Below are 18,047 nucleotides of genomic sequence, written 5' to 3'. Positions count from 1 at the left end.
CACAGAGCCAGACGCAGAGCTCAAACTCATGAACCATGAGATCATGACCTGAGCCAAAGTCAGACGCTCAACCGACTGAGCCACCCAGGCACCCTCAAAAATAGAACTTCAAAAGTTCTTTCAAAATGGCTTATAAATACATTGTTCTTTGATCTACTCCTTGGTCAAGTTTCATTTTACTGGTCTCTTCATCAATGCATGAGTTGTTAAACTATTTCACATTTGTTCAGTCTCTATAAAAGAGTCACGTATTTGCCTTAAATCATCCAGGCTACCTCTGATCCCAGCTCCAGGGACACAGAAGAGGGATGTGTCTGTGATAATGTCTCCTGTGGGCACGACTCCATAAGGTAGGAATTCTCAAAAATGACCCTGGTATGACTTGGGGACAGTAGACTGGGGGATTGGAAAAGAAGGGGCCGGACATGGAGTTGTGTCTGGAGGGTACTGCACTGGGCCTCTGGTCTGGTCCTCACCAGAGGGAGAGACAGGTGAAGAAGAGGAACATGGGTGGTGGTGGGCTATATTCAGGAGAGAGTTTTTTTGAGCCTCTTTCATCTTTCTTACTCTGTCAAGGAAGTGGAGCCATCATATGAATATTTTTATTGCTTTTTGTATATCCTGAGACTGCTGAATTTCAGATCAATACCTGGTGGATAGGATTGGGTATCAACTTTCCATAAGTCATGGCTTCACTTAAGTTGGTGGCTTGAAAACTTAAGCTACAGATAGGGAGAAAGCATTTGCAATGTCTATGAGGACAGACTGATATTTAGAAAATATCAAGATTTAGGTCAGTAAAGAGAGAAGCAACACAATTAAAAATGACCAAATGATATGGATTATTAATTTCCCAAAGAAGATATGTAAATAGCCAATAAGCACATTAATTATACATAATACCATGATGCAAAAAAATATTAAAAATTAAGTCACAATAATATCCTCATTTCAGAAACACAAGAATGGCTTAGAGCGAGCAGATCACCCCAGTGGGGGGGCAGCAGATAGGTGGGTGCCCGGGGCCAGGACTGGGGGGAGACTGACTGAGAAGTGCAGGAGGGAAGTTAATGGGTGCTGGTGATGATTTATATCTCTGCTGTAGGATCCATTAAAGAGCTCATACATTTGTGCTCCTCAACAAACTTGTGCTTGAAATACATTTATGTTATTTTATTAAAAAATTCACCTCAATAAATTTGATATAAAAACCCAATGCAATTTTGACAGTGAAAGTACAATCAGTAGTATACTTTTCAGAAGTCATGACTATTGCAAAGAGAATGTTGATGAAATTGTGGTTAAAAAGATGAAAAAGGGGGGCACCTGGGTGGCTCAGTTAGTTAAGTGTCCAATTTCAGCTCAGGTCATGATCTCATGGTTTGTGGGTTCAAGCTCCACATTGGGCTCTGTGTTAACAGCACAGAACCTGGAGCCTGCTTCAGATTCTGTGTCTCCCCTCACTCTGTCCCTCCCCCTTTTTTGCTCTCTCTCTCTCTCTCTCTCTCTCTCAAAAATAAATAAACATTAAAACTTTTTTAAATATAAAGATGAAAAAATAAGAAACTAATGCCTTCTGCTTTAGGTTAAATACAGTAATTACATTTATTTTCCTAAAATCACTTGATCTTTCTTTCTTTCTTTCTTTCTTTCTTTCTTTCCCTCTCTTTCTCTCCCCCTTTTTCTTTCTTTCATCTTGAGTTTTCTATGGGATCTGGATCTGCAGATTTGAAAGCCCTCACTTGTTGCCCAGTGATATCCCATGACAGGCCTGTTCCTATAAATTTCAGAGCCATCTCACTGATGGAATTACCAAACACAGACAGCGTGTCCTTCCAGGACAGAGTGACTTGGAGTCAGACTTGTCTCGGGGTTGGGCACAGCTATAGTTGCTTTGTGTTCAGAATGTTCAGGATTGAGCAAGTGCTCATTCAGCCACCCATGACTGATGAATAAATTGCTGTTACCCAAATTCACCTGGAAACCAAAAGTTTCTGTCGAAGGTCCCACATTTGAGTGGAGGAGAGGTGGATATAAGGTCCATGAGGTCACAGATTTTATAGCCCTGGTTTGGGTCAGAAGATTTTTCAGCAGAGGTTCAGCCTGACTGGACATGTCACTGCCGTGACTGAGAGAGTGACAGCCCAGCTCTGAAAGCACAGGCAGGTTGTGTCTTGCATGTCCATAGGACTTGAGTTCTGTGGGAGCAGCACTGAGGCTGTTGTCTGAGAATCAATGTCATGATCAGCCTCAGGTACTTAACGGAGCCCCGAGATGTTTGGGAGCTGAGATGCCCACAGAGATAGAGACTCACCTTAAGATTCCTGAGCATTATCATAGTTCCAGGAAAGCAGATATTCAAGGCTCATCCTGGCTGCCTGGATGTCCTACGCTTAATGTCCCTGATGTTTCCTACTGATGGAGACTGTGCCTCCTGTAGATGGAGACACGAAGGACAGCTGGGTGAGCACAGGTTGACCTTGACTTCCAGAGAGACAGAGAATTCTGGAAACTGCAGAGTCCAAGACACTATACACTCAGAGAGAGAAGACAGCTGTGTGTGTGTGTGTGCGCGCGTGTGTGTGTGTGTGTGTGTGTGTGTTAGACCAAAAAAGAGGCCAAATGGCCTCCTGTCCCTCCTATGTCTTCTGTGGGATGGTTCTCCATGAAGCTGATTTGGATTTAAAAAGCAAGTATCCCAAAGAACTTTTTCCTGGAGGGTAATTTGTTTTAGGCAGCAAGGACTCACATGGGAACAAATTTGTTAACCTTACTGAATTTACTGAACCAGAAGACAAGGTCTTGTCGAGGGACATAAATCTGTCCATTTTATCTCATCTAACTGCCATCTAATAATTGGCATAAGAACTCAAAGCAAAGACTGCCTAATAGTTGAGAATATGTGATTTGACCCAGTGGATCTCAACCTAAGACTGTTTTGCTCCTCAGAGATATTTGGAAATCACCTGTGAAGTGAGGACAGTGATGAGCAGTAGAGCCTAGGCCATAGTAGAGATTGCCCAGACTCTGCTTGCTGAGCCCCACAGCTAGGCCTGACCCAACCAGCCCTTCCTATGTGTCTCCCTGATGCTCTGGATGGGGTTCTCCATGCAAATCCTCCCCTTTCCTGAGGCCATGCAAGCCTTTCCTTTACCTTACACCTGGGGTCCTGCTGAGCAAAGAGAGTGTAGGAATGAGGGGACTTCACCCCAGGGATGACACAGGAGCACCTGCAAGAGGCAGGGAGACAGGAGCTCCCAGCTGAGGAAGTGGGGAGCACCAGTGCCCTCTGGTGAATTCAGGAAGCATGTGAACCCTGGGCTGGAGCTGGAACCCAGGGCTCTTGTTTCCCCATCCACCAGTGCCCACAGTTCTAGCCTCTTCAGGTTTGCTTCTTTCTCTTAGAAATATACATGAAAGTTTTCTCTGTCTCCTTTTCTGGCTTGATAACTTCTGTCTTTTCATCACTGAATCATATTCTAGGTATGGACCCACCAGAGTTTATATACTCATTCACCTATGGGAGGACATATTGGTTGCTTTCAAGTCTTGACAATCGTATATAAAATAACAATAAACACATATATGTATATCCTTTGTAGACACTAGTAACTTGTTTAGGAAAATAGTTAGGAGTGTGCTTTCTGTATTATCATTAAGACTTTGTTTAGCTTTGTAAGAAACTTCCAAGGCATGTTCCAAAGTGGCTGGGACACTGCATTTCCTCACATCAATGAATGAGAGTTCCTGTTGCCCTACATCTTGGACAGCATCTAATGTTGTCATTGTATTGAATTTTAGCCATCCTAAATGGTAGTGGTACCTCACGGTTTTTTAATACTCCAGTGACTTATTATGTTGGATATCTTGTCACATGTGTAATACTCATTTGTGTACCTTTCTTGGTAAGGGGTCTGTTCTGATCTGCTCACTGGGGAGGCATTGTCCAACATCCGGGAACTCAAGAACTCAGCAAAGTTCCAATCTCAAGAGAAAGGGAGAAACTGAGTATCTTTAAGCTTTCTGAGCTCAGGAATTCTCAATAAAGCCCCAAATGGTACAAGAGGACATGTAGGGGGTTGGGCAGAGGGTCACCCAGTTCTCCCAGCTCACACATCCTGCACTACTACCAGTCCTGTCATTCCAACCCAGCAAATGTGGAGGCCATTTTACTTCTGTAAACACAGTAACTACTTTTGCATTAGGAGGGCAACCTCCAAAAGGAGATATTTTCACTGACTTTATAAACTTACATGAGTCCAGATATTGAGGCCCTCTGGTTTTGGTAGGATATATAAAGTTAAAAGCCATAATCTGAGCTGTTATTGGTCCCAGGAAGGGACAAGGGAGTGATGGATAAGACCGGGACAGAGGGGAGGGTATAAGTTATCACATGTCCCTGTTGAACAGGGGTTTTGTGTGACATTTGGTTGTATGCAGCTCTATAGCAATAATGACCAGCCTCTCCTCCGGCTGGAGCCCAGAGGTGGTTAAAGAGCTTTTGTCAACACACATGGATCTGGACAATCAGGCTTGAGCAACTGGATGGTCTCTTACCACTGTCCTAGATCACAATGTAAGGGCTCTGACTGAAAGCCTTGACACCATTGCAGTTGTAACCCCCAGTGTTTCTGCTGTTCCTGTAGTAGGAGATGACCTGGAATCTGGGGTCATCAACAGCTTCTCCAGGGGAGTGACACATGCACATATGAGGGAGTTCTTGCTCTAGACATTCCACAGCTCCCCACTCCCTGGATTGTGGCAAAGTTCCAATGCAGTCTAAGAGGAGAGCAAGACATAGTCAATACCTGTGGTCTCAGGACATCCCTCATGGGAGTCCCCATGGGCCCTGGTGCCAGCTGTAGCAGAGTCTCATCCATGGACCTACTACATCCACTTCCCTGGGGCAGGCTTAGCATTTTCCCAGCAACTGTGGAGCATCCCCTAAACTCTCATGGCCCATAAAGAGATTCCTGGCCTCAGGCCCCAAATTTACCCTTTGACTAACCCCCCTGTTCCTGACTTCACAACTGAAGCCTCAGCTTCCCAGTGAAGGATCCAGGCCAGCTCTGAGCCTGCAATTCCCCCACAAGCCCATATTCTCAAATAGCATCTCACATCCTCATGTCTTCTCCCTGGATCCAGGAAGCCTTGGCTTCTCCTGAGCACAGAAGGCTGTGAGGAAAGGGGAGGTCTCTGCTCTGAACCCTGGAAGGGCAAGTCTATGCTGTGGAGGAATGTCCAACTGCTGGGATGGTCCTGGGCCTCTGAGGGGGATGAAGTCAAAGAAAGGCTGATTTTCCTCATTTCAGGAGAAAAAAGGCAGCTGTGCAGACTCTGGTTCTATGACATGTGGATATCCAGGCAACATGGGTGTTATCATGACATTGAATTATTTTGTTTCCTTTTTGTTTTGTTTTTCCTGAGGCCACAGAAACAATGAATGGATAATGGAGAGTAGACTCATTGTGAACCAGGTGGTATTTGCAGGTACAGTGTGTGTATAAACTACTTATTTTTAAAAGTTTTAAATTGTCATTGACCAGGACTCTGAGTTGGTCAAGGATTTTATCCTACTTTCTCATCTGCCAGTGTCACTGTAAGAAGCATCATTATTTACAATGAGACGGTAATAGTCAGCGTCGTCCTCAGGCTGCAGCCCAGAGATGAGCAGAAACCTGCATTGGTTGAGGCATCTTTGGATCCAGAGAAGTGGTCGGGGATACCAGATCCCAATTGTGTACTTGAGTCTGAGTAGTAGTACAGGAGAAGTAGTACTGGGGAAGGCTCCTTGGCATCTTCTGGTACCAGAATATGCTCTTGTTGCCAATACTCATGTCACTGCTCAGGGAACAGGTGAGTCTTGCTGTTGTTCCAAGCGATGCAGAGAGAGAGGGTGGCTGGGTCAGCACAGGCTGGGACAGGGAACTTGCAAACAGAGACACTCATGGTTAATAGGGCAGGGAACAGGGTGAGACTTCTCAGGTGCTGAACCAGAGGGACTGAATCAGGCTGGGTGGGGGAGGTTGCCCTACGTCCCCAAGGCTGGTCCATACTTGTGCAGTGAGAGAAGATCACGAGAAGGACAGCAGTCCAGGCCATGGTGACACAGCCCTTGGTCCCCACAGTGAGCTGGGCTGCCCCAGGCCTCCTTTTCTTATTCACCCTCTGTCACAAGATGTGCTGTCCATGCAAATGAGGTCTATCCAGTGACTGCCAAGCCCCTCCCTGAGCCCAGGTGCTGGAGCTCAGCTCATACCACACACTGAAGAGGATGGAGGTTGGCTTCATGCCTGGGGAGACCCTTGGGAGGATGCATCTGCTGAGACAACACACAGGTCCCTGCTCAGGGGACTCTGCCAGGCCAGGGAGGACACAGCTTCTGAGTCCCTATCCAGGAGCACAGGGCCCTGCGCCCAGGTCCAGGATCCTTTGAGTAAATGGTCTACACTGAGCAGTAGTGTAGGGACCCTAGTCCCACACCACCCTCTACTGGTCACAGGGCACACAGCTTGCACATAGCTCACCTTGGTCCAAAGCCATGAGAGCCTTGGGTTTTGCAGTTCACCAGGTCCCTGTCTATTCCAACATCAGTGATTTTATTCAGAGATAGTGTGATACCAAAGCACCATCCATGATTGCTGTAGTGTTTTTCACTCTCACAAAGAGTCTTGGTCTATGGGAGATGCAAACATTTATCACAATTACAACTTAAGTTGTGTGCATCCCAGCAAAGATACTGCAAACATCATATCCCTCTATCAATACATGAATTGGAAATGCATATATTTTGAGTGTTTTATAACTCATGTATATTAAAGCAATGGATTCCAACTACTCTCCCATAAATTAGTTGTATACTAATCTGCTATTTTTTTAGCTAATTTAATTCTTAATAATTTATAAAATAAAGAAAGAATTATGAATTTATCTCTGATGAAGTTCAGTTTAATATTTTTTTTTCTTTTCTGGATTGTGCTGTTGGTGTCTTATATAAACATGTTCAGATACAAACCTAGATCCTGAAGATTTTCTCCTATGTTTCCTTCTAAAAGTTGTATCCATTTAGTGAATGGTTTTATAAAGCAGGATGGTTAAGTGAGATTCATTTCCCCCTACAGCTATAAAATTTTTTGTGGCCATTTGTCCAAAAGGCCATCCTTCCTTCTCTGAAAGACTGTTGTACTTTTGTTAAAAATAATGACCCATACTTTTGTTTCTGGGTTCTCTGTTCTGTTACATTGGCCAATGTGTCTATTCTCTATCCATACTGCTCTGTCTTCCTGTGACAGGAAATGAATTAAACTTTTATACAATTTAGGGAGAATTGACATGTTTATTATATGGAGTCTTTTAATCCATGAACAGCACGTGTTTTTCCCATTGTTTTGATCCACTTTGATTACACGTACCAGCATTGTCCAGTATTCGGCATCCATGGCCTACAAGTGTTTTTTTAACATGCACTTAAATATTTCATTGTTGAGTGGTTTTAAGTGATATTTTAATTCAGTTTTCATATGTTTATTTCTAGTGTATACACATCTAAATGTTCTATGTTGATCTTGTATTATAAGATTTTCCTGAAATTACATATTACTCTTGGAATTTATATATTTGTAGGTATATTTGCAGTGTCCTTTGTATTTTTCATGTAGACCATTCTTTCACCTGAAAACGGGGACAACTGTCTCTTTTTCTTCTTATTCAGTATGCCTTTCATTATTTTTCTTGCCTTATGGCTCTTTCTGGAACATTCAGCCTTATGTTAAATTATAGTGGTGGGATTGGACATGCTTGCCTTGGTCTCTACCCTAGGGAGAAAGTTTTCAGTGTTTCACCTCCGTGTGCATAAGCTGTGTCTGTTTTATAATTTCATTTATCAAGTGCACAATGTTCTCTATTTTTTCATTCCCTGAGAATATTTGTCACAATAGGTTTTGAATTGTGTCAAATGCTTGTCAAATGCTATATTGATTGATGAGTTTATGAGATTTTTCTCCTTTAGCTTGTTATTACAAGAGATTATGTTGATTGATTTGAATATTGAATCTGTTCTGCATCTCTGCAATAAACCCCATTTGGTCATGGTGTGTACTTCTTGTCATATATTACTAAATTTGAAACTATGCCCCATAAGGTTAATAACATTGAAACTAGCAGAAAATTTAAACCTTGTTTTTCAGGGAACTGCTTCCCCCTAATCAGCTATTTTTTTTCTTTTTAGACTCCACTAATAAATCCACTAGTTGTCTCTGCAGATGAACAAATAAATGGCTCTGCATTCCTCACCCCAGATAAGGAGCCCAGGACCTCATCCAGTTTATACCAGATTTTGGAGTCTGTGCACAGCCCTTGCCCTTGTCAGACAGTTATCTTTGCCTCATTATAATGTTGAATCTCCACCCTACAAGGAGAAAAAGCTGCATTAACATAACATTGGATGTGCATACAGGCACGTGTTCTAGGTACACTATGCTACCTATGCCCAGATAGAGATGACATGTGATAACAAAGCTCCCCTTTCTGAATATTACATGCAATGACAAATTTCCCCTTTCTGAATATTCATCCTAAACCCTAAATAAAAAGAACCAACTCACCCTGCTATGGCAGTCACAGCTTTGGAAGTTATTCCCCATGATCTCCTTATTTGCTGCACACACAGCTTCCTTTGTGTGACAACTCCACCCGGGGCAGTGTCTACCTGTAACTCACCAAGCAGCGAACTCATGTTAGTTCAATTACAAATTCTGTTTTCCAACACTTTCATAAGAATTGTGAGTGTCTGCTTGGGAGGGATATTCAGTTTCTTTGATTTGTGCCAGGAAGCTGTTGGCAATAGTCATTGATTGAAAAATTTAGGAAGAATCATTGTCTTAGCCAAATCCAACATTTTGAACCACAAGTAAGGAATAGTCATTCATTCAAGTTGCCTTTCATTTCCCTTGCGATGTTTTGTTTTCCAGTAATAAGACTTTTAATTTTTCTCAGTTTTATCCTTAAGAATTACATAATTATGGAATTTAAAGTAGCATTGCTTTTATTTTTTAGATGTTGATTATGTATTGCTTTTATATAAAATACCATTTATTTCTGCATGTTGGCTTTGAAACCTGAAGCCTAGATTGAACTACTTAGACCAGAAGCATCTAGAGCCACCGCTAGAGTCAGAGCTCAAATCAACACCTTTTGCCTCTGACAAATCCACTGAATACTTTTTATCTCTGAGCAAGCTAGTTTGCCTTTGAAAACATGAAAACACTGAGAATAGATTATCAATCCAAAAAAGTAACTGAAGGAAAGGATGTGACATTGTCAAATCTACTGGTTCCAGGAAAATTAGGAATCAGTTGAAGATCCAACAACAGAAGTCACATCCAGAGCCACCGGAGTGATGATGTCACCAGGCCTGGAGAGTAGAAGAAGATTTTGTCTAACTTCCTCATAAGTCTGGAGCATGGTATGCATTGGTGCTATTGTGCCATATATAACAGTAGTAGTCACCTCATCTTTGCACTGGTCTCCAGAGATGTGCAGAGCCCCTCAGCTCATCAATGCACTTTTGGATGCAGAAAAGCAAACTGGTGCCCAGACCCCTGGTGTTAATCTGAGTCTGAATTGAATCTTATGAGATATCAGGGACAGCTTCCTGGCTTCTGCTGATAACTGATTACATACTTTTTTTTTCCAACAATGATGTCACTTCTCAGGGTGCCAGAAAGATTCTCCCAGGGATGCAGAGAAAGAAGGCAGCTGAGGTAGCACAAGCTAATTCATGCTGGGAGAGACAACTTGAAAACACAGACATGTACAGGAGGCAGGGCAAAGACCAGAGTAAAAGCTCATGGGGATATGAGTCAAGGTATTGACACAGCCTGAGAACTGAGACCTTGTCCCCAAGGCCTATCCCTACTTGACCAAAGAAAGAGAATCATGAAGAGAAGAGGAATCCAGACCATGGTGACACAACTCCTGACCACACTCTGGAGCTGGGGTGTCCCTGTCTTTTCATATCCTCCCTACTGCTCCCAAGGAAATAAGGAGCTGTTTATGCAAATTTGCACCTCTCTTTCTGGCTTTCTCAGACCCTACCCATCTGACCACTGATTCATGAGCCTGAGAAGGGACCTGAGGACAGAAGAAGCTGAGGTCAGGGCCTACTCCAAGTGAGACCCAGGAGGGAATGCAGGGAGCAGCTGTGGGAACAACCACAGGACCCTGCCCAGGAGCTTTTGCCAGGCCTGAAGACACCTGGCTGCTGGGTCTCACCTGGGAGCGCAGGGAGCAACTCAGCCTGTGCCCAGCCCTGAGGCCAAAGGGCTCCCCCTAGCTGTGAGTATCTCCCTTCCAGGCCCAGGGCAGATGCACAGTGCCCCCTGATGTTTACATACTGACCTGCGGGGTTCTCAGTCTCCTGAGGTTAATGTCCAGAACTGTGTCACCATCACAAACAGTGACAGATGTATCTTCTGGAAGCCCTGTGGTCACCTCCAGTAGATAATATGTTCTAAGTGCAGAGGTGGGTATAGGTTTAAGACAGACCAACCCCTCTTTCTCTTCCCAAGCTAATGTTACAGGAAGTTCTGAAGACTTAGAAGAGGCTTTTGGTGGAGACATCTGCAGAACTTCACATCCAGAAAAGCTCTGGGATAGGTCATGATGGGGCATGAGTGTGTAGCATCCAAGGTCAGGCTGAAGTGCCTAGACAGTGGTCATAATGAGAGGTGGGGATGGAGGAAAACCTGGACTTCTTGTGAGATGAGGTAGGATGTTCACCCTCTCTGGACTTTCCTCCTCTCCTCAAGTGTGTTCTTTCTCCTCCTTACAATGGCTGCTTTGCAAACTCCTCTGTCCCTTGTTTCCCCCAGTCCTCTGCCCATCAGAAGAGACCCCTCCCCACCTGTCCTCTCTGAAGTTTGGTCACCTTGGCAGGGACTTTAATTGTGCTGACTTTGCCACTGTTGCTTCTAAACAGGTCTCCAGAGAGGTGCGGGTGACAGTTCTGGAATCCCACATGGGGCAGGGTTGGGTGGGCGGCACCTCCTGCAGGTGAAGTCAGGGACTCCTCTCTGAGTTGCACTTGGGTAGCAGGTAGTGATCTCACATGGATTATACATTGTAAATGGACATGGAGTCATGTGGAAAACCTAACAGCACAGCCAATCAAGGGCCACCATGAGGACTAGGGACACTGAGTCTCACTCATTTTTCCCCTTCATTCTAGTGAATGGAGTCAATTCATGCAAACACGGTGCTGCCATTCTCCATGTCCAGTCCCCACATCACTCTGGATGGCTCTAGTCACAAGGAGAAGGAAGAATGAAATGGGTTCCTCATGGGCTGAGGGACACCATGAGCCAGTTTCTCCATGGAATTGGAGAGTCAGAGCTGCAGAACAGTCACACATGGGTGGGGGTCATTTCTCCCAGTCCCACTCAAGCAGGCTCAGGCTCTTCCCATGGGTAAATGGTGTGGGCATCTGTCTCCATTCTCTTGTTGGGTTCACAGTACACCCTGGTGTCCACAGAATCACAATCAGTATTCAAATTACACAGTTGGATCTCTAATCAGGTAACCTGTTTCTGATATTTTCCTCCCTAGATGTAAGATGGTTCTGAGACCAGCGATGCCCCAGGTCCTCTCTCTGTGGGGTCACCATGGTCTGGAGCAATCCCCAGTTGGCCTGATTCATACCCACCATACTCCTGCTTTTACCTTCAGACACATCACTGTCCCCACTGTCAATAGGTTATGATTTTCACTTTCCATTGGGGATTCCAGATACTCAGCTCACAAATTCATAAAGTTTCTCTTTGGCAAATAGTTACTAAATTATCCTATCTTAAGCCTGTCAGATATGTCATGCAGGATCTCTGATAAATACTTCTTAATTTGCTTTTACTTTTTATTATTTTTTTTTTAATTTACATCCAGGTTAGTTAGCATATAGTGCAATAATGATTTCAGGAGTAGAATCTGAGGTTTATCCCCTACACATAACACCCTATGCTCATTCCAATAAATTTCCTCCTTGATGCCCTTGCCGCTTTAACTCATTCCCACCCACAACCCCTCCAGCAACCCTCAGTTTGTTCTCTATATTTAAGTCTCTTATGTTTTGTCCCCTCCCTGTTTTTATATTATTTTTGCTTCATTTCCCCTATGTTAATCTGTTTTGTGTCTTAAATTCCACATATGAGGAAGTCATATGATATTTGTTCTCTGACTAATTTTGCTTAGCATAATGCACACTAAGTTCCATCTACGTTGTTGCAAATGGCAAGATTTCATTCTTTTTTATTGCTGAGTAATACTCCATTGTTTATATATACCACATCTTCTTTATCCATTCATCTGTCGATGGACACAGGGGCTTTTTCCATACTTTGGCTATTGTCAATAGTGCTGCTATAAATATTGGGGTGCGTGTGCCCCTTCAAAACAGCACATCTGTATCCATTTGGTAAGTACCTAGTTGTACAATTGCTGGATCACAGAGTAGTTCTATTTTTAATTTTTTTCAGGAACCTTCATACTGTTTTCCACAGTGGCTGCACAGTTTGCATTTTCACCAGCAGTGCAAAAAAGATCCTCTTTCTCTGCATCCTTGGCAACATCTGTTGTTGCCTGAATTGTTAATGTTAGCCATTCTGACAGGTGTGAGGTGGTAGCGCATTGTGGTTTTGATTTGTATTTTCCTCATGATGAGTGATATTGAGCATTTTTTCATGTGTCTGTTAGCCATCTGGAGGTCTTCCTTGGAAAATTGTCTATTCATGTATTTTGCCCATTTCTTCACTGAATATTTGTTATTTGGGTGTTGAGTTTGAAAAATTATTTATAAATTTTGGAATCTAATCTTTTATCTGATATGTCATCTGCAAATATATTCTCCCATTCCATCAGTTGCTTTTTAGTTTTGCTGATTGTTTCCTTCCCTGTGCAGAAGTTTTTTATCTTGATGAGGTTCCAAGAGTTCATTTTTTGCTATTGTTTCCCTTGCCTCTGGAGATATGTTGAGTAAGAAGTTGATACAGCCAAGGTCAAAGAGGTTTTTGTCTGCTTTCTCCTCTAGGATTTTGATGGCTTCCTGTCTTATGTTTAAGTCTTTCATCCATTTTGAGTTTATTTTTGTGCATGGTGTAAGAAAGTCATCCAAGTTCATTCTTCTGCATGTTATTGTTCAGTTTTCCCAGCACCATTTGCTGAAGAGACTATCTTTATTCCCTTGGATAGTCTTTCCTGCTTTGTCAAAGATTAGTTGGCCATACGTTTATGGGTCCATTTCTAGGTTCTCTATTCTGTTCCATTGATCTATGTGTCTGTTTTTGTTCTAGTAGTATACTGTCTTGATAATACAACTATCTAATACAGCTTGAAGTCCAGAATTGTGATGCCTCCAGCTTTGGTTTCAGGATTGCTTTCAGCTTTTGCTTCAGGATTGCTTTGGCTATTCAGGATCTTTTCTGGTTTCATACAAATTTTAGGATTGTTTGTTCTAGCTCTGTGAAGAATGCTGATGTTATTTTGATAGGGATCACATTGAATATGTAGATTGCTTTGAGTAGTATCAACATTTTTAACAATATCTGTTCTTCTAATCCAGAAGCAGGGAATATATTTCCTTTTTTTGTGTGTCTTCCATTTCCTTCATAAGCTTTCTATATAGTTTTCAATATATAGATTTTTCATCTCTTTGGTTAGGTTCATTCCTAGCTATTTTATGGGTTTTGGTGCAATTGTAAATGTGACCAATTTCTTGATTTCTCCTTCTGCTGCTTTTATTGGTATATAGAAAGGCAACCAATTTCTCTGCATTGACTTTATATCCTGCAACTTTGCTGAATTCATGAATCAGTTCTAGAAGTTTTTTGGTGGATCTTTTGGGTTTTCCATATAGAGTATCATGTCATCTGTGAAATGTGAAAGTTTGACTTCCTCCTCACCAGTTTGGATGCCTTTATTTCTTTGTGTTGTCTAATTGCTGAGGCTAGGACTTCCAATACTATGTTGAATAACAGTGGCAAGAATGGACATTCCTGTCAGTTTCCTGACATTAGGGGGAAAGCTCTTAGTTTTTCCCTATTTAGGATGATATTAGTGGTGGGTCTTTTGTATATGGCTTTTATGATCTTGAGGTATGATCCTTCTATCCCTACTTTATTGAGGATTTTTATCAATAAAGAATGCTGTATTTTGTCAAATGCTTTCTCTGCATATATTGAGAGGATCATGTGGTTCTTATCCTTTCTTTTATTGATGTGATGAATCACATTGATTGTTTTGTGGATATTGAACCAGCCCTGCATCCCAGGTATAAGTCCCCCTTAGTCGTGGTGAATAATTTTTTTAATGTATTGTTGGATCCGGTTGGCTAATATCTTGTTGAGGATTTTTGCATCCATGTTCATCAGGAAAATTAGTCTTTAGTGCTACTTTTTAGTGGTCTTTGTCTGGTTTTGGACTCAGGGTAATGCTGGCCTCATAGAATGAGTTTGGAAGTTTTTCTTACATTTCTGTTTTTTGAAACAGCTTCAAAAGAATAGGGTTAACTCTTCTTTAAATATTTGGTAGAATTCCTCTGGAAAGCCATTTGGCCCTGGCCTCTTGTTTTGGGGGAGATTTTTGATTACTGATTCCATTTCTTTACTGGTTATGGGTCTGTTCAAATTTTCTATTTCTTCCTGTTTCAGTTTTGGTAGTTTATATGTTTCTAGGAATTTTTCCATTTCTTCCAGATTGCCCAGTTTATTGGCTTATAATTGCTCATAATATTCTCTTATGATTGTATTTCTGCAGTGTTGGTTGTGATCTCGCCTCTTTCATTTTTGATTTCATATTTATTTGGGTCCTTTCCTTTTTCTTTTTCATCAAACTGGCTAGGGGTTTATCAATCTTGTTAATTCCTTCAAATATCCAGCTTCTGGTTTCATCGATCTGTTCTACTGTTTTTGTTTTTGTGTTTTGTTTTTTTTTTTTTTTTTATAGCATTGACATCTGCTCTAATCCTTATTATTTCCCATCTTCTCCTTGTTTGGGGTTATATTTGCTGTTCTTTTTCCAACTCTTTAAGGTATAAGGTTAGGTTGTGTATCTAAGACCTTTCTTCCTTCTTTAGGAAGGCTGGGATTGCTATATACTTTCCTCTTATGACTGCCTTTGCTGTGTCCCAGAGGTTTGGGGCTGTGGTTTTATCATTTTAAGTGGCTTCCATGTACTTTTTAATTTCCTCTTTAACTTCTTGGTTAGCCCATTCATTCTTTAGTAGGATGTTCTTTAGTCTCCCAAATTTTTCTTGTGGTTGATTTCGAGTTTTACAGCATTGTGGTCTGAAAATATACATGGTATGATCTCAATTTTTTTTTACTTGTTGAGGTCTGATTTGTGTCCCAGTATATGATCTATTCTGGGGAATGTTCTATGTGCACTCAAGAAGAATGCATATTCTGCTGCTTCAGGGTGAAATGTTCTGAATATATCTGTTAAGTTCATCCCATCCAGCGTGTCAAATAAAGCCATTGTTTCCTTGTTGATTTTCTGCTTAGATGATCTGTCCATCGTTGTAAGTGGGGTGTTGAAGTCCTCTACTATTATGGTATTATCAATGAATTTCTTTATGTTTGTGATTAACTGATGTATATATTTGTGTGCATCCACGTTGGGGGCATAAATGTTTATAATTGTTAGATCTTCTTGGTGGATAGAATCCTTAATTATGATACAATGCCCTTCTTCATCTCTTGTTACAGTCTTTATTTTAAAGTCTAGATTATCTGTTATAAGTATGGCTGCTCTGGCTTTCTTTTGGAGACCATTAGCATGATAGATGGTTCTCCATCCCCTTACTTTCAATTTGAAGGTGTCTTCAGGTCTAAAGTGAGTCTCTTGTAAATAGCATATAGATGGATCTTGTTTTTTTTTTTTTATTCTGTTACTCTATGTCTTTTGTCCGTTGACATTTAGAGTGAGTACAGAAAGATATGAATTTATTACCATTGTATTCCCTATAGAGTTGGAGTTTCTGGTGGTGTCTTCTATTCCTTTCTAGTCTCTGTTGTTTGGCTTTATTGTTTTGTTTCATGTTTTTTCCCTCAGAGATTCCCCTTAAAATATCTTGAAGGACTGGTTTAGTGGTCACGAACTCCTTTAGTTTTTGTTTGTCTGGGAAACTCTTTATCTCTCCTTCTATTTTGAGTGACAGCCATGCTGTATAAAGAATTCTTGGCTGCATATTTTTCCAATTCAACACTCTGACTATATCCTGCCACTTTTTTCTGGCTTACCAAATTTCTGTGGATAGGTCTGCTGCGAACCTGATCTGTCTTCCCTTATAGGTTAAGGACTTTTTTTTTCCCTTGCTGCTTTCATAATTCTTTCCATGTCTGTGTATTTTGTGAATTTGACTATGATATGCCTTGTTGATAGTCGGTTTTTGTTGAATCTATGGGAGTATTCTGTGCTTTTTGGATTTTGATGTCTGTGTCTTTCCCTGGGTTAGGAAATTTTTCTGCTATGATTTGCTCACATAAACCTTCTACCCCTTTTTCTCTCTCTTCATCTTCTTGAACTCCTATGATTCAGATGTTATTCTTTTGTAATGAGTCACTGATTTCTCTAATTCTTAAATCATACTCTTTTGCCTTAGTTTCTCTCTTTTTTTCCTCTTCAGTATTCTCTATTAGTTTGTCTTCCATATAGCTATTTGTTCCTCTGGTTCATCCATCCTTGCCCCCATGGCATCTATTCAAGATTGCATCTCAGTTATAACGTTTTTAATTTCATCCTGACTAGATTTTACTTGTTTTATCTCTGCCGAAAGGGATTCTATGCTTTTTTCAAACCCAGCTAGTGTTCTTATTATCATGAGTATAAATTCTGATTCAGACATATTGCTTGTATCTGTGTTGATTAAGTCCCTGGCTGTCATTTCTTCCTGTTCTATTTTGGGGGTGAATTCTTTCATTTTCTCATTTTGGAGGAAGAAAAAGAATTAATAAAATTAAAATTCAAAAGTTAAAAACATCACAAACAATCAAATAAAAAAGCTAATTTTAGGTGTGATTTGGTTTCATTGTTGAAAGAAGCTTGATAGAATAGAGAAAAAAGGAAAGAAAGAAAAGAAAAGAAGCAAGAAAACGTTTAAAAATTAAAACAAATATACACAATAAAATAGAATAAAATGAAATAAAGAAAATAAAATAGAATAAAAAATATTTACAAAAATATATAATATAGTAAAAATTTAAAAAGAGACAAACTTTCATAAAAACAGAAAGTAAAAATAATTTTTTTTCTCTTTCTGTATCCAAGAATAAGAAAAGAAAAAGAAGAAAGAAAAAAAAAAACGAACAGATGGACCAGCAAACAGAATGAAATCTGAATGAAATTACATCCAGATTCCCCTAGAAGTCAAACTATGAAGCACTTTATAGTACATACACTAAGCAGGCAGAGAGACTTGTGGTGGTCCTCTAGGCTTGGTTGGTGTATTTGGGCGGGGCTTGGTGTAATGGTGTAGTGGTGTAATCTCCACTAGGTGGCGCTGCTTAGCTTACTGGGGTGGATAGGTGTTGCCCACATGTGCATGCACAGGTATGTGCATGCACAGGTATGTGCATGCAGGGGGGAGATGAAAATGGCTTTACCCAGATTCCCAGTCTCTGGCATAGGAACACTGCACTCTCACCTACCAGCAATCAAGCATTCCCCCTTTGTCTCCAGCTTCCATCCACTCCCCATTTCTACACTGTCCATGACCAAGCTGGCAGCCTACCAGGAGGCACCCCTCCTGACTTTTATCTCAGATGGGACTGTGTTTCCAAACCCCTCACTTCTGAGAGCCCTACAGCTTGGACCCATTCTGACCCTCTGGGGGAGGGTCTCACCGAGCAATGGCCAGGTGCTGGTTTGCTCCCAGGAACATTCGTGTGATCATGCTGCTGCAGAGGCTTGAGATTGTGGCTGGGTGCTGGCTTGCCCCAGAAAAAGTTCGTGCAATCATGCAGCATCAGAGGTTCAGGGATTATGGTAAATCACAACACACA

General features: G+C 41.4%; 1 gene segment (V, D, J or C); it reads right to left on the bottom strand.

The window, feature by feature from the left end:
- Positions 1–18,047, bottom strand: part of LOC115528231 — a 917,695-nt gene that overhangs the window by 885,949 nt on the left and 13,699 nt on the right.

The sequence above is a fragment of the Lynx canadensis genome, chromosome D3 (assembly GCF_007474595.2).
Source record: "Lynx canadensis isolate LIC74 chromosome D3, mLynCan4.pri.v2, whole genome shotgun sequence".
Classification (NCBI taxonomy): Eukaryota; Metazoa; Chordata; class Mammalia; order Carnivora; family Felidae; genus Lynx; species Lynx canadensis.
The sequence above is the reverse complement of the archived record's forward strand: the minus strand, read 5'-3'. Positions and strand labels throughout refer to the sequence as shown.